Below are 25,124 nucleotides of genomic sequence, written 5' to 3'. Positions count from 1 at the left end.
CCCCACGTCTAGGAGGACTGGATCTTTCGTCAAAAATATTGTTATAAATTGGAGTTTGATAAAAGTATAACATCGAATCAGAGTAAATACCACTTACACAAACCACGGCAAATCTAAACAGGAATGGCCAGATGGCGATTTGAGAGCCACCCCTTCAAACGCGACTGCAGGCTCTCAGTCATTGTGCTACCGCAATCGTCCCCACCCTTAAGGGGAACTCGTGATCTAGAGCCCGTTATCGGACTTGACGGCGTCTCGAGCTGACCTTATCTGTCTCGCCAAGTTATTACCTGTCATTTCCAGACCTCTCTTCTGCCAGTACACGGATAATTTAGTGAACACTGAGGAAGTAGATTCCGTAGCGTGTGCCTTCCTTGGCTGGTACTAACCTACCGAGATACTAGGAAGGGTGATTTTGAGATGCGAATGAAAATATTGGAAAAGTCGCCTGCGGAAGGTGCGGGTGACAAGAGTCACTATAATAGACGAATGAAAATAAATGTGTATTCTTAACTAACTTTTTTATGCTGATCACAAAACTGTGATTAGTTTTCTTAAGTCATGTAGAGTTTGAAACTTCATTCTGCATGTAGAGTTTCTTCATAACGCAGTCACGTTTACTTTATAATGTAAAAACAATTTATATATATATATATATATATATATATATATATATATATATATATATACTGTGTGTGTGTGTAACAGGTTTCTCTTATTTGATGAGGGCTGATAATGATTAATACGTAGAAACATGTTTGGCTGGAAACATATACAGGGTGGTCCATTGATTGTGACCGGGCCAAATATCTCACGAAATAAGCATCGAACGAAAAGACTACAAAGAACGATACTCGTCTAGCTTGAAGGGGGGAATCAGATGGAGCTATGGTTGGCCCGCTAGATGGCGCTGCCATAGGTCAAACGGATATCAACTGTGTTTTTTTTTTAAATAGGAACCCCCATTTTTTATTACATATTCGTGTAGTACGTAAAGAAATGTGAATGTTTTAGTTGGACCACGTTTTTCGCTTTGTGATAGATGGCGCTGTAATAGTCACAAATGTATAAGTACGTGGTATCACATAACATTCCGCCAGTGCGGACGTGTGGACGGCAGTTGCTTCTTGATACATTACCCGTGTTAAAATGGACCGTTTACCAATTGCGTAAAAGGTCGATATCGTGTTGATGTATGGCTATTGTGATCAAAATGCCCAACGGGCGTGTGCTGTGTATGCTGCTCGGTATCCTGGACGACATCATCCAAGTTTCCGGACCGTTCGCCGGATAGTTACGTTATTTAAGGAAACAGGATGTGTTCAGCCACATGTGAAACGTCAACCACGACCTGCAACAAATGATGATGCCCAGCTAGGTGTTTTAGCTGCTGTCGTTGCTAATCCGCACATCAGTGGTAGACAAATTGAGCGAGAATCTGGAATCTCAAAAACGTTTGTGTTGAGAATGCTACATCAACATCGATTGCACCCGTACAGTTCTGCCACTGGGCTCAAGAGAAATTACGCGACGATGACAGATTTTTTGCATGCGTTCTATTTAGCGACGAAGCGTCATTCACCAACAGCGGTAACGTAAACCGGCAAATATGCACTATTGGGCAACCGAAAATCCACGATGGCTTTGACAAGTGGAACATCAGCGACCTTGTCGAGTTAATGTATGGTGCGGCATTATGGGAGGAACGATAATTGGCCCCCATTTTACCGATGGCAATCTAAATGGTGCAATCTATGCTGATTTCCTTCGTAATATTCTACTGATGTTACTACAAGACGTTTCACTGCATGACAGAATGGCGATGTACTTCCAACATGAAGGATGTCCAGCACATAGCTCGCGTGCGTTTGAAGCGGTATTGAATAGCATGTTTAATGACAGGTGGATTGGTCGTCGAAGCACCATACCAAGGCCCGCACGTTCACCATCTGACGTCCCCGGATTTCTTTCTGTGGGGAAAGTTGAAGGATATTTGGTATCGTGATCCACAGGCAACGCCTGACAATATGCGTCAGCGCACTGTCAGTGCATGTGCGAACATTACGGAAGGCGAACTACTCGCTGTTGAGAGGAATGTCGTTACACGTACTGCCAAACGCATTGAGGTTGACGGACATCATTTTGAGCATTTCTTGCATTAATGTGGTATTTACAGGTAATCACGCTGTAACAACATGCGCTCTGAGAAATGATAAGTTCACAATGGTACATGCATCACTTTGGAACATCCGAAACAAAATGTTCAAACGTCCCGTTGGGCATTTTGATCACAATAGCCATACATCAACACGATATCGACGTTTTCCGCAGTTGGTAAACGGACCATTTTAACACGGTGACTATTACAGCGCCATCTATCACAAAGCAAAAAAAATTGTCCAACTAAAAAATCATATTTCTTTACGTACTACACGAATATGTAATTAAAAAATGTCTCATGCCCAACCAGCTATTAAAATTCTTACTCTGAAACAGAAAAATGGAAAAATTTCAATGCATTCAGTAGACGAAAGACCATGACTGATGTACGCCAGTTATGTTTTATTGGTTGCAAAACAGAAAGACTTGCTGACAATGTTGCCATTTATCCTCAACAACACACGCAGTTATACAGTAAACTTTGCAACATCTTATCCCAAGAACAGAGTTGTGTAAGAAACAGATGTCGGTACTAAGAGATCTTTTTCCTGAATTAATATTGGTCTTCTCTTTTAAAAAATTTAAAAGATATGAGAAATGGTTTTCGTTGTACATTACTACTGTATAATATTTCTAAACTTGTATTATCCATCCATACACATTTGAAAAGCTTGTAATGGTGTAGCAGGACATATTGTGCTGAAACACTGTCGCCAAACGTGTTCTTCGTTTAGTTTACTAAAACTGAACAAGAGAACAATACAAAAACTCGACGTGGGACGGCAGTAAGGATCGAACCCGAGCCAAAGGCTGAGTGGTCTCGTCGACTATCCTATACGCTACGAGATCAACTGACACTAATTGTATGCAGGGTGGCTCGAATGTGCGCCTGCAACGGCCTGTTGGCTAACTTCAACGCTAATTAATTCGGAAACATCGCAACATGTCGAATTTTTTCTCCATGATTATTTCTCATCACAACCTACCCTCCAACACAGAAGCTTTTCAGACTGTTTCTGGCCACCGCGGTTTCTGTCTGTATTTTTGGGATAATCTTGGGAACTACTGTAGGGATTTTAACACGGTTTTAACCAATAGATAGACTGATTCACGAGGAGGGTTTGTGTACATAATTTATAAACATTTCATGCGGAATGGCTGTGCAACGTCGAATTAAAGTCCTCCACAGCTTTGGAAACAATGCCGTTTGACAGACATAAAGCCGACTGACCACGGCGCCAGGCTGACGTGAGCTACCGGTGACGTCCTGAATGACATGCGATGGAGGATATATCATATATTAAATTGATAAAAACAGATTTTTTGTATAGATTAATGTTTAAGTGGTGTGAAGGGAAATGAGGGAAAAGGTGATGTAGAAAATGTAGCTCCCGCCCGAACGGGAGTGCGATTGGGCAGCCAGGGGATGCGGTAGCTCGCAGCTACCATCACTGCTACGAAATATCACTCCAAACGCCAATTAAATATGGGATAGATAACATTAGTATCTCCTAAGAACTTTCCTGATATGCACTGCTTAAGTCGTTAAAGTTATATGAAAGTGATGACATTCAGTTACCTCCTGTGGAATTTTGGATCCACCGGTATAAATAAAAAGAGAACCAGACCACTGAGCAGCAACGAGACGATTAAACCTGCCTCTAACATCAACACTCTCCGTCCTTTTATAAGCCCTCAGCTCAAAGTCCGAAAGCTTTGAAACTACCTCAAAGCGCTTCTATTTTTACGTCGGAGACTGGGTTTTGGAAGCACTGAAGTTTGTATCTTCAGCTCCTTTCTCAAAGGTATTAGTCGTGTCTGACTCCCAACGTACTCTTAAATGTATTTGCCACAGGAGATGGAATGAAACAACCAATCTTCATGTATTGGATGTGGTTTTCGAATATATTCACAGTATGCGGAGGGCGCAGAGCAACCATTTGCTGTCGGTGCATTACCACGATGATGTCCGCTATAATGAGGAAGTTGACCTATAAGGAAAGCAAGCTACCTCTATAAGCACTGTTCTTCATCTGAAATTGCGGTGTACGGACTACTTACGTGAGCTCAAGAGCCACGGAAAACATCAATAGGAAGAGATGTGGACTTGTCCCAACAAAGGTGGTTATTATCCGGTTGCGACCTCGAATTCCTGCAAAGCATTTGTTTATGGGGACACATTTGTACCGATCAACGACCTCCAACATCGTTCGACAAGGCCTTACCACGCCTCTTTTCCTCTCCGTCTATATCGAATCAACATTTAGAGTTCTCCGTCTTGTGAGTGCGGCTCTGAATCAGAATCTGCTGACGCAAACCACATCTTGTGTCTGTGTCTCAAATTTGTCTGTGAAATGTTGGATTTTGTGAAGTCATTGTCGAGTATGGGGTACCTCTTCCCTCGATCAGCTTCTCCTCTTTTGTTTACCTGAAACATTCGATTTTATAGAGTGATCGTTAATTTCGTTAAGAATATTGGGAAAAATCTGTAGATTTTATTGGTACGCGTTTTTCATTTTTATATTTTGCTTGTGATGGAATTCCGTAATGGCGTGAACTGATAATACTGGAGACAAGAAAAAAAAAATAATTGGGTAGGTGGGGGGTAGGGCTCGCGTCCCGAGGATTCAGTATTAACTTAATTATTGGTATAGACAGTTCGTCCATTCCAGGAATAGAGTATCTCGACGATTTTTGCCTGTTATCGACATTGATACTGGAAGGATATCGGTCTCAGGTAATGCAAGACTTTCGAGAACATTTTAATTTCAGGTTTTAAGTCACATAACAAATGACAAAAGAAATACTTTTTTCGTGTAACTACTTACGTGTTTGGGTAAACCTTTTTTATTTTTCGACAGAGTCTCCTTTTAGACTTATAAACTTCGTCTAACGCTGTTCTAATTTTGTTCAAACGGTCCAATAACGATGAATAATATGCACCTGTAATAGTTTCACCCTTTTCCAGATAGTCGATGAGGATTATCTCCTGCGAATCCCAAAAGACGGTCGCCATAACCTTTCCGACCGAAGGAATGGTCTTCGCCTTTTTTGGTGCAGATTCCCCCTTGGTAACCCATTGGTTAGATTGTTGTTTGGTCTCAGGAGGATAGTAATGTATCCATGTTTCATCCACAGTGACGAAATGACGCTTAAACTCCTGAGGAATCCTGAACAGCTGCAAACCATCCTTGCAACACTTCACACGATTCCGTTTTTGGTCAAGCGTGAGCAATCGCGGAACCCATCTTGCGGATAGCTTTCTCGTGTCCAAATGTTTACGCAAAATATTATGTACCCGTTCATTCGAGATGCCCACAGCACTAACAATCTCTCGCACCTTAACTCTTCTGTCATCTATCACCATATCATGGATTTTATCTGGAGTCGTAACCTCCACAGGGCTTCCAGAACGTTCAGCATCACTTGTCCCCATACAGCCACTCTGAAAATTGTCAAACCACTTATAAACTGTTATAATCGAACGTGCAGACTCACCGTAATGTTTACCAAGCTTCTCTTTAGTTCCCTGAGGCGTTTAGCCTTTCATAAAGTAATGTTTAATCACCACACGAAATTCTTTTTCGTTCATTTTTTGACAATTACTCGACTTCCTTGATTCACACGAATGCCAAACACAAAGGAATAGGCTAATATGGCTGGAACTTGGTGTGCGTTCTTTCCAAAGATGCTACTAACTAAACATGACCTCGATATGCGCCAGTAGTCCCATCTCTCGGACTTTGCACGGACTTTTCAAGCGCCCCTCATATAATGAAAAATTCACGGCTTTCTTGTTGTTCGTTTATTGTGAAAGGTTTCCCCTCACCAAATTTAATGATTCCGGATCAACAGGAAGCAATCTATAGGTTTTTCCATCTGAGTCTGCGAGTATCAAAATATTTGACATAAATGACCGTATCTTTTCATTGCATTGACTAAGAAGCTGACGTTTACTGTACCGCCAAGGGACCACAGAGCTTAGTATAAGACATAAATTTGAACTTGATACGTCCACTTGCTCCTGAGAACACGAGTTTTGAACAGTCGGACATATAGACGAACAACAATGTGATCTTATAAGGGTTCCTTTTTTTTACCGGTTGAGTTATGGACCATAAAAGAGAAAAAAAAGGTTAGTTGCACGAGGAGGACTAAAAATAATAACAGTACTGTGTTCTTCAATGTCTTGGTTTAAAAACGAAACCTCTCCGCAGTGTCTCAAAAATAATTACAAAACGATTTAGAAAAGATAACTGTATAGTGAAAAAATTGGCAATTGATCCTAAATAAAGAAGAGTGTGAGGTCATCCACATGGGTGCTGAAAGGAATCCGTTAAACTTCGGTTACACGATAAATCAGTCGAATCCAAAGGCAGTAAATTCAACTGATACCTAGGAATTACAATTACGAACAACTAAAAGTGGAAGGAACACACAGAAAATGTTGCGGGGAAGATTGCGTTTTATTGGCAGGATACTTAGAAAATGTAACAAATCTACTAAAGAGACTCCCTACACTACGCTAGTCCGTCCTCTTTTAGAACGCTGTTGCGCGGTGTGGCAACCTAGTCAGATAGGATTAACGGAGTATATCGAGAAAGTTCAAACAGGGCGAAATAGGGGAGAGAATGTCACTGAAATGATACAGGATTGGGGCTGGACATTATTAAAACAAAGGCGTTTTTCGTTGCGGCATAATCTTCTCACTCAATGTCAATCACCAGTTTTCTCCTCCGAATGCAAAAATATTTTGTTGACGACGACCTACATAAAATATCATCATCCTAAAATAAAGGAAATCAGAGCTCGCGCGGAAAGATACAGGTGTTCGTTTTTTCTTCGAGCTGTACGAGATTGGAATAATAGAGAATTATTGTGAAGGTGGTTCGATGAACCCTGTGCCAGGCTCTTAAATGTGATTTGCAGAGTATCCATGTAGATGCAGATGTAGATCTAGATGAAGTGACGGCATGTGACACTGTTGATAGTGACCCGTCTGCCAAGTGGGGACTTTAGTTCGGCGGGGCCCTCGGCGCATTTCGCGAGGAGTGGGCTATGTGCCGGCATCGGATTTCGCCCTCTCCCTCTTATTATCATCATCATCATCATCATCATCATCATCATCATCATCATCATCCAACCCAAAAACTACACTCTACACACACACACACACACACACACACACACACACACACACACACATATGCAGTATTAGAAAGATTCTAACTGAGCATGTTCCAAAAAAATAAAGAAACGAAAAACTAATTAGTTCAGTAACGTAAACATTAATTGTGTTCACGTATTCTGTAAATTGACTCATTCCACATCATTTTGATGAACGAATCGTTCAAATGATCTATGGAATATGTAACTAACTAACAATTCTATCTCAGTTACTTCTCAACCTGTTATCAGTTTATAACGGACAAAATTGTGACAGCTTTAGCTCTCGTGTCTGTAAATGTGAATTTATGTATTCTTTCCGGGCAATTCAGCGTACGCTATAAGCATGACTGAATGGTTCAAATGGCTCTGAGCACTATGGGACTCAACTACTGAGGTCATTAGTCCCCTAGAACTTAGAACTAGTTAAACCTAACTAACCTAAGGACATCACACACATCCATGCCCGAGGCAGGATTCGAACCTGCGACCGTAGCGGTCTCGCGGTTCCAGACTGCAGCGCCAGAACCGCGCGGCCACTTCGGCCGGCCTATAAGCATGGTTAAATGCCTAATATAGTACATACTCTGAAGGCCATGTAAGGTAACAGGGGATAATACGGAGCTCTTTCAAGTAGTTCGTAATTTAAATTTAAAGCACAGCAGCAGAGATCATATGTTGGGCAAAATAGACCGGAAAATACTTGTTTTGTGTTTTGATGGGCATTGTAGTTCCGTTGCATAGAGTTTTGGTTTTCTTTTAATTGCAACGAATTATAAAAGTGTGGCGATAAATGTGTAAAATTATATAATGTACTTAGATTTAAGTATTTAAATCTTATAAAACATTGTAAACGAATTGTGGCCATGTTTAGGGATTATTCTGACTTATGTAGTGTCACGTGACCCGACTCTGGACTGTGGATGTGAGCGGGAAAATCGGTCTTTTGTCGTTGGTCCGTTGTGGTGGTAAGTTGAGAGCGGCAAAGTGCCGCGAGTGTAAGCATGGACGCCAGTGTATGTGAAGGAACAACGTGAAAGTGTGTAGAAGCGGGACAAACAGTGAACGAATTGCACCGATTATTATTTGTACAGATCGGATTTATTTGTGAACTTAAAAAATGCATGGCCACAAAGTTAAAGTGTTTCTTTTGAATAAATAAGTTTCAATCTGAACGTGTATAGTACAATTCACTGCTGTTCAAAAGTTAGCCAATATGTGACTCAATAGTAGGGGCGCAAATGCGACCGTTTTCTACCAACCCCCTTTGCGGATGAGCCACGTGAAAAATAGGTAGTGAACGAGCCCGAATTCAGTTACAGCCAAATACATATACAAATTAAAGTGGCTCGTTCGTGTCTGAATGAACAAAACTCCAATATATACGAAGAAAAGTTAAACAGTCTCTGACAATGGGTACTACTGGTTTCTCGTAAATCTGCGTGAATGTGCACATTCCGAGCGAGCCGGTAGCGGCCGCTCGAATGAACGGACTGCGTCGGCACGCCGAGGGTCCCGCGAGCACTAGTGTCGCCCGGGCAACAAGGGCCGGCAAATGTGTAAGAGGGGGAGGGGGAGGGGGAGTGGTGGGGATAGCGAGGGGGGGTGGAGGAGGGAGTATGCGGCTATCGAGTAAACGTGGAGGGCGCGCGCCAGTCGACCAGCAGCAGCGCCACGGCGCGCGCTTCGTTCCGCTGCCTCGTGCGATGAGTGATTGCCGACGCCGACGCCGCGAAACCCCGCAAATCGCTGCCGCGCGCCAAGCGAGCCATCCCGCCGGAAAGGCACGGGCATTGCTCTGTCGCCGGAGAAACGCGGCGCTATTGATCTGAAGTCGGCGGACTATGTCACCGTGCAGATAGCAACCGCCTACTTTTCTCACGGTACGTAAGCGAAGCTAGCTGTAGCACGTGACGCGCGGCTACGGCGTGACATCTCCTAGTCGTCTGTCTATTGCATCTATTAGTTGCCGTGCTACGGCCGTCACGTAGACAGCTTTGTGTTTACATTCTCAGTAGACCTCTGTGAAAACTAGGAGGCCACGTCAGTCCGGAATCAGGTCGTTGTTGCGCACGGCTGGAACGGGTGATTGCAGCGCTGTCTATCCTCCACACACTTCTTTTTTTTTCTGTGCGCACAATCGGCTAGCTTCCTGTAGTTCCGACCCACATCGCCAGAACTTCCGCTTTTGCACGTGACGCAACATTTGTTCCGCGTAAAACGCACACCTTTCACTAAGCCAGTATAAACATCTGTCTGCATATATTTTGAAAAATTTTATCACATCTTCTCCATCAGGAAAATGAAATGATACCTAGCCACCGAACCCTGCAGCACGACATACATTATCACAGCCACAAACGGTTATCGTAATAAGTACATCGCGACTTCGAAAAGTAAGTTACGCATTACTATGGCAGGCCGTGTAACTCTCGTTGAATTCTACAACACATTTCAAAGTGACACGGAAACGTGACGCTATTTTTCAACACAGTCGCCAGGCGCCTGTAAACGACGGTCGGAACGTCTTACCTAGCGTCCAGTTCCTCTACGACAGAAATTCGCACCTTGGACATGGAACCATTCCAGACCTGCTGTATGAACGCCCTCGTCGTTGGAAAAATCTTTTCTGCCCCCCCCCCCACCTCCACCCTCCGAGATGTTCTTTCAGCTCGTCAAAAGTATCGCCTGGACATTGTCGTCTGTGGTCAATGTCGATGACCTTCCTTCCCAAGCAACATCACCCACGTCTATGAGGCGCTGGTCAAAGTGTCGGCGCCATTTCACTACGGCTGGACGTGACATTGCATTTGGTCAAATACACAGACAGAATCTGTGTGCAATTTGGACTGTCAGCGCACAAGAATCCTATTGTCCTCCGTACTTCCAACGGAAATGCAGTTTCGCTCGCAGACTGTGATGCACCTGTCATTCGTGCCGCAGCAGCACATTCGTACGAGTGATCTGTAAGCAATCGCTTTTCGAGACATTGTATTTCTCTACTATTGTACCAATAAAGTGAAGTCCGCTACCAGCTTTCCCTACGACTGATGGAAAGCCGCTCTACATCAACATCTACATCTATACTCTACGAACCACTAGGAGGTGCATGGCAGAGGGTACGTCCCACTGTTCTGATTATTAGGGCTTTTTTCTGTTCCATTAACGCCTGGAGCCCAGGAAAAATGATTGTTTAAATGCCTGCTGCAGTTAAATTAATCTTATCCTCACGGTACCTATGGGAGCAATATTGAAGGAGTTGTAGTATATTCCTAGAGTCATCATTAAAAACTGTTCCTGAAACTTCGTCAGTGGATTTTTTCTGGATGGTTTCCGTCTATCTTCAAGAGTCTGCCAGTTCAGTTCTTTCAACGTCTCAGTGACACTCTCCCGCGGGTCAAACAAATCTGTAATCATTCGTGCTGCTCTCCTCTAAACGTACAACATCTCCTGCCCGTCCGCGTTTATACTGGTACTATACACTTGGACAGCATTCTAGGATGGTCGTACGAGTAATTTGTAAGCAAAATTCTTTGGAGTCTGATTGCATTACCCTAGTACTCCACCAACAAACTGAAGTCTGCTTCCTGATTTATCCACGACTGAGTCCATGTGATTGTTCCACTTCTTGTTCCCACTAAGTGTCACATACCAGTATTTGTACGAGTTTACAGATTCCAACTGTGAATCACTAATATTATATTCATAGGATATTGTGTTTTTTATGAAGAGCACAATTTTACATTTTTGAACGTCTAAATCAACCTGCCAGTCATTGCACCACCACTTTGAAATCTTATAAAGGTCTGACTGAATATCTGTACTGCTTCATTCAGACTGCATCGTCTGCGAAAAGCCTTAGTTTCTTATTAATACTGTCTCGTAACATCATTAATATACAACATGAACAGCAAGGGAGCCAACACGCTTCCCTGAGGTACACCCGAAATTACTTCCACATCTGTCAATGACTCTCCATTCAAGATAACGTGCTGCGTCCTCCCTATCAAGAAATCCTCAGTCCAGTCACGTATTTGACCTGATACCTTATATGATCGTACTTTTGATAATAAGCGTAGGTGTGGTACTGAGTCAAATAGTTTTCGATAGTCGGGAAATACTACATCTACCTCACTTCCTTGATCCATGGTCTGAGGATCTCATATGAGGTAAGTGCGAGTTGGGATTCACCACTCTGTTGCGCAATGGCCTTAGCGTGGGACGACATGTGTAGCTTACTCTCTGAAATGCTACGTAGATAACGCTATGCTAATTTACCCAACGCTGGTGTGAAAATATCCTTTACTTTGGTTTACTCAGTGTTTAGAGATATCATTGGAAGTAACCCACAGGGTCATAAACGGAGACGGGCTTATTTCATCAAGTTAAACAAATCTATCGAAACTTCGTGATGTGTTTCACTGACTATGTACACAAAAGTCACGTTTCTAATCAACTAATATACAAATCCCAGTAATAAGTAAACTAAATGATTTTATTCAGTGTGTTTCTGTACTCACGTCTTCAAAATCGTTACAAGGAACTGTATACGACACTACGAACCCGTTCCATATCACATTTGTTATGTACTTGGTAAGCAGCAGTTGAAAGGAAGAAGGTTAAGTCAACCTGCAGTTTTCTGTTACACGAAGCAGAGACTATTTATGACTTTCCGAAAAAATTTTACCTGTGTGATTTCTTTTCGAAGAAATTTTACCTGTGTGATGTTACAGTATAGTGAATGGTTTCTGATTATCCGTTCGCCATGTGTTGCTCGCAAATTATCTAAATTCATCGAATTGTTAGAGTGTAATCGCCTGAATGACGCTCACTCTGCAGCGGAATGGTCGTTGTTTTGAAACTTCCTGGCATCTCAAAACTGTGTACCGGACCGAGACTCGATCCAGAAGCCATGTTCTTAGTTGGCAATTCTCTCAGCGATCAACTACAGTTGACTCTCTACATTTCGATGTTCAAGTGACCTCAGAAAAAGTGTGAATAATTGAGAGTTCTATTTAACGAAACTCTAAATAATTATGGTGGGACAATGAAACAGTCGAAAGAAGAGTATAGCATCCTCTATAAAAATAAAGTTAAAATTCGGTACCGCAGATTCAGTAGCATTCGTATTTCTTCACAAATAGAAGCATAAAGTAACATTTATGACTCAAATTTTGAAAACTTTGAAAAAGAAGAGATCAAATCTGTGAAATGATTTGTCTAAAAGTAAGAAATGAAATAGATTAGAGAAATATTTGACAAGTCTTTCAGTTTTACTCGAAACAAAGTACTGCAAATGAGGCAGGCGAAATACTTCTTTGATCAAGAGAAAGCTTGGGAGTTTCAATTTATGCTGTAATGTGATATTTGTTTTATTTTTTTCAGACTGAAAGAAAGAATTCCACCATTTCTAAACCACTGAAATTTTTATGCACAAAAGAGATGAGTCCTGGAGAGATGAATACTTGACACTTCATTTACTTAATTAGCAGCAGCTTTTCGTGAAGTATTTCAGTTTTTCTTCAAATAATTTATTAAGTTTTTCTGAATTTCTCTGATTACTTTCAAGGAATGAAACCTTTCTGTGAAAATCTAGACCCCACGCTGCTCAGTTTGTTATCCTACTTTTCCAATACCCATTGTTCGTTTAGTCATGAAAATTCGGACAGAAATAAATGCTGTAATTTCAAGGGAGACTCGTATTAGCTCTACTCACACTTTTGACCAATAATATTTATGTTGAAATGTTGACCTGCTTTAATAATTTTGGATTATTTTAACGTTTCAAACGAAAGAGTAACACAAATTTCCAAAAACGTGCAAGAAAAGTTCTTTCTCTGCAAAGATCTATGATCTTCTGCTCGAGTGGCCTGAAATGCGCTTGGTCAAGCGCATTTTCTGTAGTGACAAAAGCCAAAAATACATCGTCTGCTTATGTGCTAAGGACGCACCCAGTGATAAATTTATCTCGTTTATATCCACTGGTGCAGTTGGCTTTGCTTTTTCTTTTGCTTCGTCAACGTCTTTGTTCTTGTCACCCCAGACAGGCGTGAAAGTCCTAGACCATTAATCCCCCTTCCTGTTGTTGCAATTGATTTATGTCTCGTTGATTAATCAGGATGTCTTGAAATGATTCGTAATCACTGTTCTATACATTATCGGTCATCGTTGCCAAAACTTCCGTTGCGCTTCTTACCATCTTCAGTGCTATCCGATATCATTGGCATAACTTCTTGGCGATAGAAAATTTTAAAATTCTGTGTTATTCCCACGCCAAGCGCATGAAATTTTGAAATGGTGTCGACGGGGAAAATACGAAGTTTCACATTATCCATAGGTGGTTGGTTATCGTGAAAAGAGCAGCTATAGGGGGAAAAAATGCAACATCTTTCGATTATATTCTTTCATGTCTTTGTCTAGGCTGAACAACCACTTAATGAAAAATTCTGTTGTCATCCACTCCTTTCTATTGGAGCAGCAACAGACAGGAAATGATCTGATACCCTTGAAACATTTAGGGTTTGCGGCTTTCGCTATGGAAAGAGGTTTTACTTTCTGAAATCTGTCAGCGTAGTCTGTAAGCAACAGCTTTATTCTTTTTACGATTGCATACCAAAATCGGTAAAAACAGAAGCCTTGTAGGATCACTTTGTTGCCGTCCGACCGTCTGTCTGCGTGTCCGACTGTTAGGAACCCTTTTCCTCAGGAGTAGGTAGACGTGTCAAGTTGAAATTTGTCACATGCTATGGTGTATGGTCCCTCGGCAGTTTAATATATTTAAGCTTCTAAGTCAATACAATCAAAAGATACTAACATTTATGTTACATATTTTGATAATCGCAAACTGAGTCATTAGAACCTACAGGGCACTTCCTGTTGACCTAGGATCAATAAAATTTGGAAGAAGCAAGGTTTCACAGTGCAAATAAAGTAAAAAATTCAGAAACTGTTAATTTGTAACTCTATCACACGAAAAAATTGTCATTCGTTATCCGATTTCAAACTAAAAATTAAAATATTCTCGAAAATCTTGGATTGCTGAAACCTTTATCTTGCTAGTATCAATGTCGATAACAGGCAAAAATCGTCGTGAGTCTCGATTCCCGAGATAGATGAACTGTCTATCCACATAATTAAGTTTGAACGTCTAACAACCCTACCACAACAAAGGTAAAATTTTATTATGATTGTAGTGTTCCTCACGCTGCGAAATATTGCATTTTCGGGCAACAACAAAGTTACATTATGTGACAGGTGTCATTAGAGCACAGTTAATAAAGTCATTTCATGAAATAATGGATAAACCAGGCACTCATCTTTTCGTGTTTCCCACGCTGGTCTCGTTGTGAACTCATGGCTCAATCGTCGAAAATCTAGGTAGTGATGATTCCAAGCTCGGATGCAAAGAGGCCTAGGTGTTATTCTGCGATATTCAAAAGTTTTATAGATGTGTTTCATAAACCATTCTTGAAGATTAAACTTTTGCAAGTTAGCACAATGGTGATGTAAAAAAGTAATCAGAACTCCGAATTTAAGTTACGCTTCTTTTTTATTGCTTTTGCTGCAATATCACGTAACACACAAAACATCAGTTCAAAATATAAAACGTACTTGAAAATATCTTCCTCACTGTTAAAGTTCACATTTCATAAACTGACTACAAATTGCGTCTTTTCAACATGACGACCAAGACTTGACTCTCTAATAACCGCTTCCGCGCCCAAAAATCAGAGTTACAAGTACGACAAAGATCATAGTGACGAAAGAAAGAATACACATAAGAATAATATCATTGCAACATAAACATATCGATGTATCAAAGTACCTCTACATTAATTAAATCAAATCTGAATGTTGTCTCAGAAATACGTTAACTACTTTACAGAAACACAGTAGAATATTGTTGGTATCGAGAGGTTGAGGTGAGGTGCCGTAATTGGTTACGTAATTCAAGTACCATTACAAACGGAACCCTCAGAGCGAGCGTCCTTTACTCGCACCTTTTTTCTTTTTATTTTGTTGCTGTGGTATTTCTTATCAAAAATTTGTGTTCGGTTGAGACGACGCTTGGCAGGTATCTGTTGTCAGCTACAGCTCCTAAGCCATTTCAATATGCATTCTTCAACATGCGGGAACTAATTGTGCTGGGCCCAGTTCCTACCGTCGTGTGATTCATTTTAACAATACGATCTTTCCGCTCAGGAGGATCGCCAGTGTTAATAGCACAACCGGTAAGAGTCTTCACTAACTCCTTTTTTCACTTCACACTCCACAGCGTCAATAATCTATTTACTTTCTGCGAGAATCGAATTGTACTTAGATTATGTAAATTGATAGAAAGTACCCGGACACCAATCAGTGAACATTAATATGGAGTGTACCCACACTTCGCCTTTATGATGGTTTGAACTCTGCTGGGAACACTTCCAGTGTGGTGACTCAATGTCTGCAGACCATTCCTTCTTAAGAACCGAATCCAGAGAAGGTAGCAATGTTGGACGCTGGGTTCTGGAGCGAATTCGGCGTTATGACTCATTCCAGAAATGTCCATTTGGTTCAGATCGCGACTCCGGGCAGATCATTCCATTTGAGAAATGTTACTGTCCAAAAAGCATTGTCTCACAGATGTTGCTTTATGAGAGGGTGCACTGTCATGCTTCTCCAAACACCAACTCTGAACTGTTGCTCTGATGTACCTGAACACATTGCTGTAAAATGTGTTCATGTACTTCCACATTTAGCGTTGTCTTAAGGGGAGGTTTACTATCTTTGGCCCGAAAAAAGCATGTTTTTTAAGAATTTTTTTCTCGGGATATATTATAGATATCAATGTAAAATTTCGGAAAATTTTTTATTGATATTTCCTCTACAAACTGGAATTTTTTCGACCAGAAATGTCGAAGAGCAAAGGCGGAAGTGCCTTCGGAACGAAACAAAATTTCGATGTAGACCTCCACGCGCGGTATGTCACAGGTCAGCCGGCTCGTCTGAAATCAAAATTGAGTTGACGTTAGCGAAGTATATAAGATTCTTTAGGAGTTGTGCCTCGCTTAATTTATTTGGACCATAGGAAACAAAATGGCGGACATTTGAAAAAAATTGTTTTTTTCATCGATTTTTCGACTTCGTTGGCCAAGTAAAAATATTTATAGTTGATGTATCGGAATAAAAGTGGTACAACTCTTAGACAATTTAGCTAGCTTCATCGGAAACAAAGAATCAAGTCAATCGGTTCAGTAGATTTGAAGTTAACATATCGCGCGATAAAAAAAACGTCATTTCGAGAAAAACGCGTTTGAAGTTTTGACTGCAAATAATTGCAATATTATGCAACTTACGTTCAATCTGCTATTCCGGGTCCATAAACTAGTCCTTCCTCTTCATCATATAGCCGGCGGCGGTGGCCGAGCGGTGCTAGGCGCTTCAGTCCGGAACCGTGCGACTGCTACGGTCGCAGATTCGAATCCTGCCTCGGGCATGGATGTGCGTGATGTCCTTAGGTTAGTTAGGTTTAAGTAGTTCTAAGTTCTAGGGGACTGATGACCTCAGATGTTAAGTCCCATAGTGCTCAGAGCCATTTGAACCTCTTCCTCAAAGAGGGCATTCTGCTCGATCTGGGCCATCCCGCGCTGCTCCAGAGCCGCTCGTACGGCCGGTGACAAGCGATTTTCGGCCGCTTGAATCCAGTGGTCGTCCAAATGCTTGGCGAACTGGGTCGAATAGAATTCCAGGGTGACGTCCATCGTTGTCATGGTCTTCAGAATTGCTGAATACCCTTCGCTGAAGCTGCTCACTGCCAGGAAAGTCGCAGTCTCCACAGTCTTCGCACCAGAATGCAAACACACGCGTTCAAACTTTCATTTGAATTTTCTGCGTTTCTTCCCAAGAATCGGTACAATAACTCGTCCTCCGAAAGAAAAACAACTGGTGTGTGAAAAAGGTCGATTTCAGGGAGGTGCATTTCTTTTGTTCAACCGCGAATAACAAACATTTCCGTTCCGTATTCGGAAAAAACGTTTCAGGGGTGGATTCTATACACTTTTATGGATCTAAAAATGCAATTTTTTAAAAAACAATTTTTTGAACCAAAAGGTAGTAAACCTCCCCTTAAGTAAGGGGACCACGCCACCACCACGAGAAACACCCTCATACAGAAACACAACTTCCTCTGTACTTCACTACCGCCACTACATATAGCCTATAAGATGACAGGTAACGTCCCTCCCAGGCATTTTCCAAACCTAAACCTGCCTGTCGGCCTGACAAAGAGTATAGCTTGATTCATCTCTCCAAATCACACGTTTCCAGTCGTCCTCTTGTCTGGTGGCGTTGTTCTTACACAAGCACTGTGTAGCGCTCACGACATTAATGTGTAGTTTATGAAGAGCGGCCCAACCATTTTACCCCATTCTTTTTAACTCCCTAGACAAAGTCATTGCGCTATCAGGACTGCTGGTAGTACTTTGGAACTCCAGAGTGATTTCTTCCGCTGATTTTTTTTTTTTTTTTTTACAACCACTCTCCGCAGTGTTCGAGATCCCTGTTCGTCAGTGGGCCTACATGAAGTTCGCCTGGTGTTGGCTTAACTGCGACTTCCTTCGTGCGTGTTTCCGCTTCACAATCACGCAACCAACAGTCCAATTGGGCGGCTTTAGAAGAGTTGAAATGTTCCTGATCGATTTGTTACTTAGTTGACATCAAATGACCAGTCCGCGTTTCTTGATCCATTCAGACCAATCCATCGACCCATTCTGTTGCTCCTGCTTCTCTACTGAAAACTTTTCTTTCTTCCACCTGGAAGGGGCAGAGTGGGCTGCTTGAGACCTCGCAGGTTGCTCTTGAAACGTCCCCTTAGAAAAATTATGAATTACTGTGCTGGTAAACTTCTGTGTTATTTGATACAAAGACAGCTGAGTAAAACTGAACGTACTCAGACATTTCTCTCTTTACTTATACTGATCATCACTAAACTGACACACAATATTTTTTGGCGCTACGCAATCTGACTTTTAATCCCTACAAAAGAATGTCCCTGACTAACAATAACCTATACCTGTCATGAGTCACTTACCTCACAAAAATCTTCGTTACTCGAACTACTGCAATACAGCATGCGCCGACCGGTGTGGCCGAGCGGTTCTAGGCGCTTCGGTCTGGAACCTCGGGACCGTTACGGTAGCAGGTTCGAATCCTGCCTCGGGCATGGATGTGTGTGATGTCCATAGGTTAGTTAGGTTTAAGTAGTTCTAAGTTCTAGGGGACTGATGACCTCAGATTTTAAGTCCCATAGTGGGCTGGGCTGGTTTGGGTGAGGAGACCAGACAGCGAGGTCATTGGTCTCATCGGATTAGGGAAGGATGAGGAAGGAAGTCGGCCGTGCCCTTTCAAAGAAACCATACTGGTATTTGCCTGGAGCGGTTTAGGGAAATCACGGAAAACCTAAATCAGGATGGCTGGACGCGGGATTGAACCGTCATCCTCCCGAATGCGAGTCCAGTGTGCTAGCCACTGCGGTAAGTCCCATAGTGCTCAGAGCCATTTGAACCATTTTTGAATACAGTGAGTACCAATTCTGCCAGTTAAGTAAATATTCTAACTCCTGAAGGCACTAACTACCGATAGGCATAGTTAGCAAATGAAAGATTTTGATAGTGAACAAACAATGTATTTACCTTAATAGCGTTCAAAAGTCATAATATATATGTATATAATTTTGCGACACCCAATTAAACAAATTTCCTTTTTCTGACGGACACACGTCCAGATCGTCCGCTTAAAACTCTGGCATCTCTGTCTAAACGTCCACTACTGCTAGCGGCTCACCTGCAACTGCACAACGCTACGCGCTGTTCACATCCAACTGCCCAACACTACAATAGCGAATATTCCAACAATGAGTCCAACCAGCCACAGACTGCACACAGCACAGTCATTGATTTTCATACAGAGCGCTACGTGGCGTTACCAACATAAAAACCTAAACAACCCACTTACACTCTCTTCAGTCAACTGGTGAACGGGTTACACATTTATATCTTAAGTAAGTTGTGTTTCTTGCATAGGTACATGGATTTCTGATTCGGGATTTTTTTTTGTTCTCGACCTTTTCAGGACGATTAGGGTATGGGTCGATTCATGTTCCCATTGTTGGTAAGGAGGGACTTCGGGACAACTTCGACATTCGCCCTACGGCCAAGGGAAACCTCCAAAACCCCTGTCTGGAGTCCCTGATGTTTAACACCTGAATTGCTGTCTTCTTCTCCAGTGTGCGTGTCTCGCTTTGAGAGTTTCCTCGTACTGATTTCTTGGCGCGATGGTTGTCAGCCTCTTTCCATAGGTGACTTCGTCGGTTTGCACGCGTCGGTTGATCATCTACGGACGCTGCATGCGCGTCTCCTTTTATACAGGCGGGTCCGAGTCTGGTGACATCTAGTGGTCATTTCCGTATTACATAGGGGTGTCGGGGTACTTTTGACCAGGTGCTAAATGCTTCACAACTGATTTGTATGCTGAGAAAACAAAGGAATGACACTAAGAGTTGAATGACTAAACAGCTCGAATCGCAATGTTAGATAACCGCTAACTCAGTATTATAGAGAGATTGCGGGCGTTTCGTTATAGCAGTCGCTTCGGTTAAGTGTACACAAACACATTGGATTTTTTAGACTTACCGAGATATTTTCAAGGTGCCAGATAACTAATTCGATTTATCGAAGAATTCGATTTTTCGATGTTGTAGTTAAGAAGAGTCAGCTGCATAGAAGCATGACTCACGATCCGACTTCAAAGATTTACTGCCACCAGTACCTGTCGGCTGCATACCTTGGGGAACTAGCACTCACGGAAGAAAGGTCATTGAAAGAAATGGCGCAGCCATAGCGTAGAGGATTGTTTCCATCTACGGAATGAATTTTTCACTCTGCAGCGGTATGTGCGTTTTTTTTTTTTTTTTTTTTAATTGTTGCCTGTAAGTGCGGTTCGTGAGTCGTGGCTGGATAGCTCATTCGTTAAGAACATTGCTTGGCAATGCACGGTTTCGGATTCGAGTCTTGATCCTGTATACAGTTTTAATTTGCGGGTATCAAAACATAATCTGTTCACTTCAGCTTAAGTGACTTCCCTATAAGTGAAGATAAAAAGGAATGGGAATGTATCCCCGCAAACGAGTACTTTTGACGAGTGTCTTGTACTACAGGAAATGGCGCGCTATAATGATTAGGCTCTTTCAGCTGTTACGGGATGAATGTGAATTCATCAAAGAAGTCGTGGTTTCAGAACGTTCTTCAGTGAAGTCCGAGGCGAGGACATTGTGGCATAGTTTTAGAGAGCATTCATATCTGATTCCATGACACTAACCACAAAAATCGTTACTTCGTTTCAGAAAACAATAAGTAAGAATCGACAAGTGTTACATTAGTTCTATAATGAGGGAACTGATAGCTAATTTAGACCTAATAACATCTCCTGCTAAGGAAAAATATATCTTTTGACTTTCATGAGAATGCTTGGAAGACATTAAAGATACCCGGAGGAAGTTCTCTACGTTTTTACAGCGTAAATTTGAAGATTATTTGTTTGTGATCCCAGAGAGAGACCGTAGAGTTGTTCATGAAAGGCTTATGTATACATGAATTCAGAACAGAAAAGGGTTTCTTTTATGGAGAGTGGTAATATATTTTTCTTTTCTTAACGAGACTGTGCGATAACTGTGACTGTGGCATGTAAGTGGAACGTGAGCTGTCCCGAAATCATGAATGTTAGAGCACCAAAATACTTTCGTGCACTTCTCCTCACTAGGAAATATGTTATTCACGTTTAGTATCGATACCGTATCACATGCTGGCTGACGGTCTTGTGTTCCCTGCCGTGTGCTGTGAAAACATAACTTTCTGATGTTCTCAATTTGCGTCATGAAAATGCTGAGAAACGTAAATTCGAAAATATTTGAAGATTGTGCGAAAACCTACTTACAAAGTTTTAGGAACAAGGTTCAAGTGAGGAATCGAGGAATATATACAAGCCCTCACGTAGAGAGCGCGAGGACAAGATTAATTACCTCTCCCACCCAGGCCTTTAAGCATTCATTCTTCCCACGCTCAATACTCAACTGCAACTGGAAGAGGCTCTAACAATTGATACAGTAGCAAGTACCCTATGCCATGCACTTCGCAGTGGTTTGTAGAATATTGATGTAGATGTTGGCCTCCGGAATGTGTGCTAATGCCCTGTACTAAATTACAAATCACTCCTGTGCGAGCTATCGATTGATGGAATTAGGGGCTGTAAGTGGTGATCCGTTGGTCAGATAGGGACGCTGGTGGCTACCAAGGTTATTGAAGAAGATAAAAATATTAGCACGGATGATAATTTCATAAAAAATGGTAAATAACGTTACTGCAAAGACAAAAATTAATGAAACTTCCTGGCAGATTAAAACTGTGTGCCAGACCGGGACCCGAATCCGGGTCCTTTCCATTTCTTGCTCAATGCTTACCAAAAAGCAAGATCCCATTTTTTTTAATGTCACAGAAAATCTATTTGGCTTCAGCTCTACACAATACTAATTTTGAACGAAGATTATCTTGCTCCCCACCCTCAAAACAATTTTTGGTATTACGAAACAAAAAAAAGACATACGGAGCCAATTAGGGGAACGTGGCGGGAGTGGATGTGTACCGAATTGCAGTGAACGACGTTTGACAGGGCGCATTGTCCTGCCGCAGGACCCAATTTTTGCGCTCTAACCTTGGTTGCTTCCTCTCTCTCTCACAATACAAACACTCCAACAATGTTCGTTGTAAAAGGCAATTTCTGGTATGTGGTTTCCAGATAGTCAGTCACGATGACATATTGAATTTCGAAAACAGCCACCATCACTTTTCCCACCTACGAAAGTGCAGTTTGCTCTCTGGCATTTAATGATGTATTCAGGTTTCGTTCCGCCTACAAGTCATAAGACTACCAAACATTCCTCAGAATCAACTTAAACACTAATTAGAAGCGTCCCTCCTTGCGCGTTCTTCGTGGCACCCATCATGAAGTCACTACAGGCAATGCAGAATTTTTTTCACAATTCCAACTCATTAGTCCGGTAACGATAGATCTTCAGTACTGGTGCAGTGTCCTGATCGACATCTCTCATCACAGTTTACGTCTGGACCGCAGCCCTCTGTTCTACTTTGTCTTGTACGATGTTAGTTTATAGGTATATCCTTAAGAGACACTGTCTTGAAACTTCCATCCCAGAGAATCCAGTAATATAAGATCTCGATTGCTGGTCCAGAGTTCCAGGAAATACTCCTAATCCAAATTTGTACCTGGACTGCAGTCGTCTGCTTTAAACAGAAATGTTTTTCTTTGCACGATACTAGTTAATTTCCAATTCTTCTAAACGTATAGTACAGGTCACTTGAAAAAGCTTCCAACAACCCATCGCACGTTGCATCTATTCGAGTGTTTGAAGTCTGGGCCCAGAGCCCCACTTGAATTATGTTTTTACTCATATATAATGCGGTGCTCTGTATTTTCGTAATCATTTGCGGAAAGATTGTCTCGGGACAATACGCTAAATCCACGGTTTTCCTACCCCTATCCACAATGTGGCACTATGGCCGTGCGTGCAGATGGTCATAGATGGGACGGTTGCGACTTGGCAGACAGTGTTTGACGCAACTTTCGCCTCCTGCCATAAATCAGCAAGGAATCCTGCCGATAGAGCAAACCTAAACAGACGCATCCCAGGGATATTCTGATTATTCTACTCGTTCCGACATATTCGAGTAGCACCAACTGGTAAACCGGTAGTGTGAAGGTTTCTCTCCCTTTTGATCCCAATAAAAGATATTTAAACGCTCACTAAATCACGAAACACAGTGTGTAAACTAATTAATTACAACACTTATAATAAAACTTTTAATCATTATTTTCTTTCCTAAAACGGCCATGGATTGTAGCTCTACGACATTTTCTAGAGAGCGCTGAATTTGGATAATTAATAATTATTTTTTAAATTTAATATGCTAAGATTTTAAACCGAACTAAATAGAATAAAATAATTTCTCCTAGCCCCATATAGGTTCCTAACTCCAGACAAGTAGTCCTCAAAATTTGGGACTATGAATTTTTGATAGCTGTGAAAACTCTTGCAAGATTTATAATGAAAAATGTGAGGCGCATGCAATACGTAATTGATGCATGAATAATTCACCTCCTTAATATTATGTTACATCCGCCCCTGTGTTTCGTTACAAATCTTAAAAATTTTATCATAGCTATTAAAACTTCAGAATCACAAATTTTCAGGATTATCTCTATGGGATAAGCAACCTGTGTGAGAAATTATTTTATCCTTTTTAGTCCAATTTAAAAACATGGAAAATTAAAAGTTTATTTTTATTTAAATAATTATTTTCTGCTGTTTAGTCTTGTATGTATGAAATCCTTCATTGGATTATAAAGCTATCGATGAGATTATAAGAGAGACACGTGTTAAATCTCAAGTTTATTTCAGTGTCTTTTCACCTGATAATAAGTGAAACAGAACAGTGTTACACCTACTTACTAATCATCTGTTGCATTGTTATTTTCCTATTTCTAAAATAAAGAAGCAAGCAAAATTAATTTATACCATTTCTGTAAGACTTTTATTTCAGCAAACACTAGCTTAATGCCCTCGGCTTCGCCCTTGTACGTGTATGTCACATACGCTGCATAAACCTACTCCTCCCTCCCTGTCTCTGTCCACCTCACCCTCTCCCCGCTCACTGTCCATCTCCTCCCCCGCACTACTCCGTCTGCTCATCAGTGCCCATCCGCTCATACGCTCCCTGAAACGCATTCTGGTACAGCACACTGGTCGCGCAGGACAGTTACCAACATTTTTCACACCGCACTGCTATCGAACTGATCGTGAAAAAACCGAGTTAATTGCATTGTCACCCGGTCGTGAACTATGTTTAAAATGTCAAGTCTCTAGCTCATTGGAAAGTTAGTTTAAAATGAGTTGCAAAATTTGCACCGAACAGAGAGACAGACAAGAAACCCACTTAGTAATAACATGGTAAAATGGAGAATGTTACTTCCATGTGGCGAAGTTGAGAAGAGTCATTCCGCTGTCTTTGCAGACAAAGCTCCAGTAGTTACAACTTAGGCGGTAAAATAGAAAGAGAAATCAGTGTTTTTACGGTGTCACTAAGTGATATGGCACTGCCAAGCAAAGTGATATTCACTTTACAAAGTTATCAATGACTAGCGAAGTGTACTGTGATTCAAAAATGTTCCGAGACTGATTTTATTCCTGACGTATAAACGACGTCAGTGCATTAATTACGCTGACGGTTTGAACTAACAACTACAAACAACAGATGTTCATTCGACCTATCAGTTGTGAGCAGGCAGTGTTAAGTAGTGGACGTGCGGCCGTACTGTGTCACTGCTGTTGTTGGACCACAAATCACAGTGGAGCAGGTGTTCAAGACATTCTCCACAACGTCTTGAAGAAGAGAAAAGCGAGTGCAAAGTTCGTCCTGCACGACGTGATTCCCGAATAAAAACAACGATGCGTAGACGGCTGTCGCAACGTAATCGAAATGAAAAACGCTTCTCTGAAAAAAAAAAAAATCGTCTCGGTTGACAACACTTGGTGTTATCAGTCTATCACGAAACGACAAAGCGTAGATTTTCACATGAAGGATCAACGTTTTACGACACAACCGACATTTGAGTCAATTTTCACGAGAGTCGAACAACATCCCAAAGAAGGACTTTTCTGACGGTTTCACATCATTGTACGAACGTTC

General features: G+C 41.6%; 1 protein-coding gene across 1 annotated transcript in view; it reads left to right on the top strand.

The window, feature by feature from the left end:
• Positions 1-8,994: 8,994 nt before the first annotated feature.
• Positions 8,995-25,124, top strand: part of LOC126457753 (uncharacterized protein KIAA0513) — a 242,545-nt gene continuing 226,415 nt past the window's right edge. The window contains exon 1 of the mRNA XM_050094309.1: positions 8,995-9,209. The gene's annotated coding sequence lies outside the window, so the exon portion shown is untranslated. The remainder of the gene's footprint in view (positions 9,210-25,124) is intronic.

This window comes from Schistocerca serialis, chromosome 2, assembly GCF_023864345.2.
Source record: "Schistocerca serialis cubense isolate TAMUIC-IGC-003099 chromosome 2, iqSchSeri2.2, whole genome shotgun sequence".
Taxonomy (NCBI): Eukaryota; Metazoa; Arthropoda; class Insecta; order Orthoptera; family Acrididae; genus Schistocerca; species Schistocerca serialis.
Note: the sequence above shows the minus strand (reverse complement) of the source record. Positions and strands in the feature narration are given on the sequence as shown.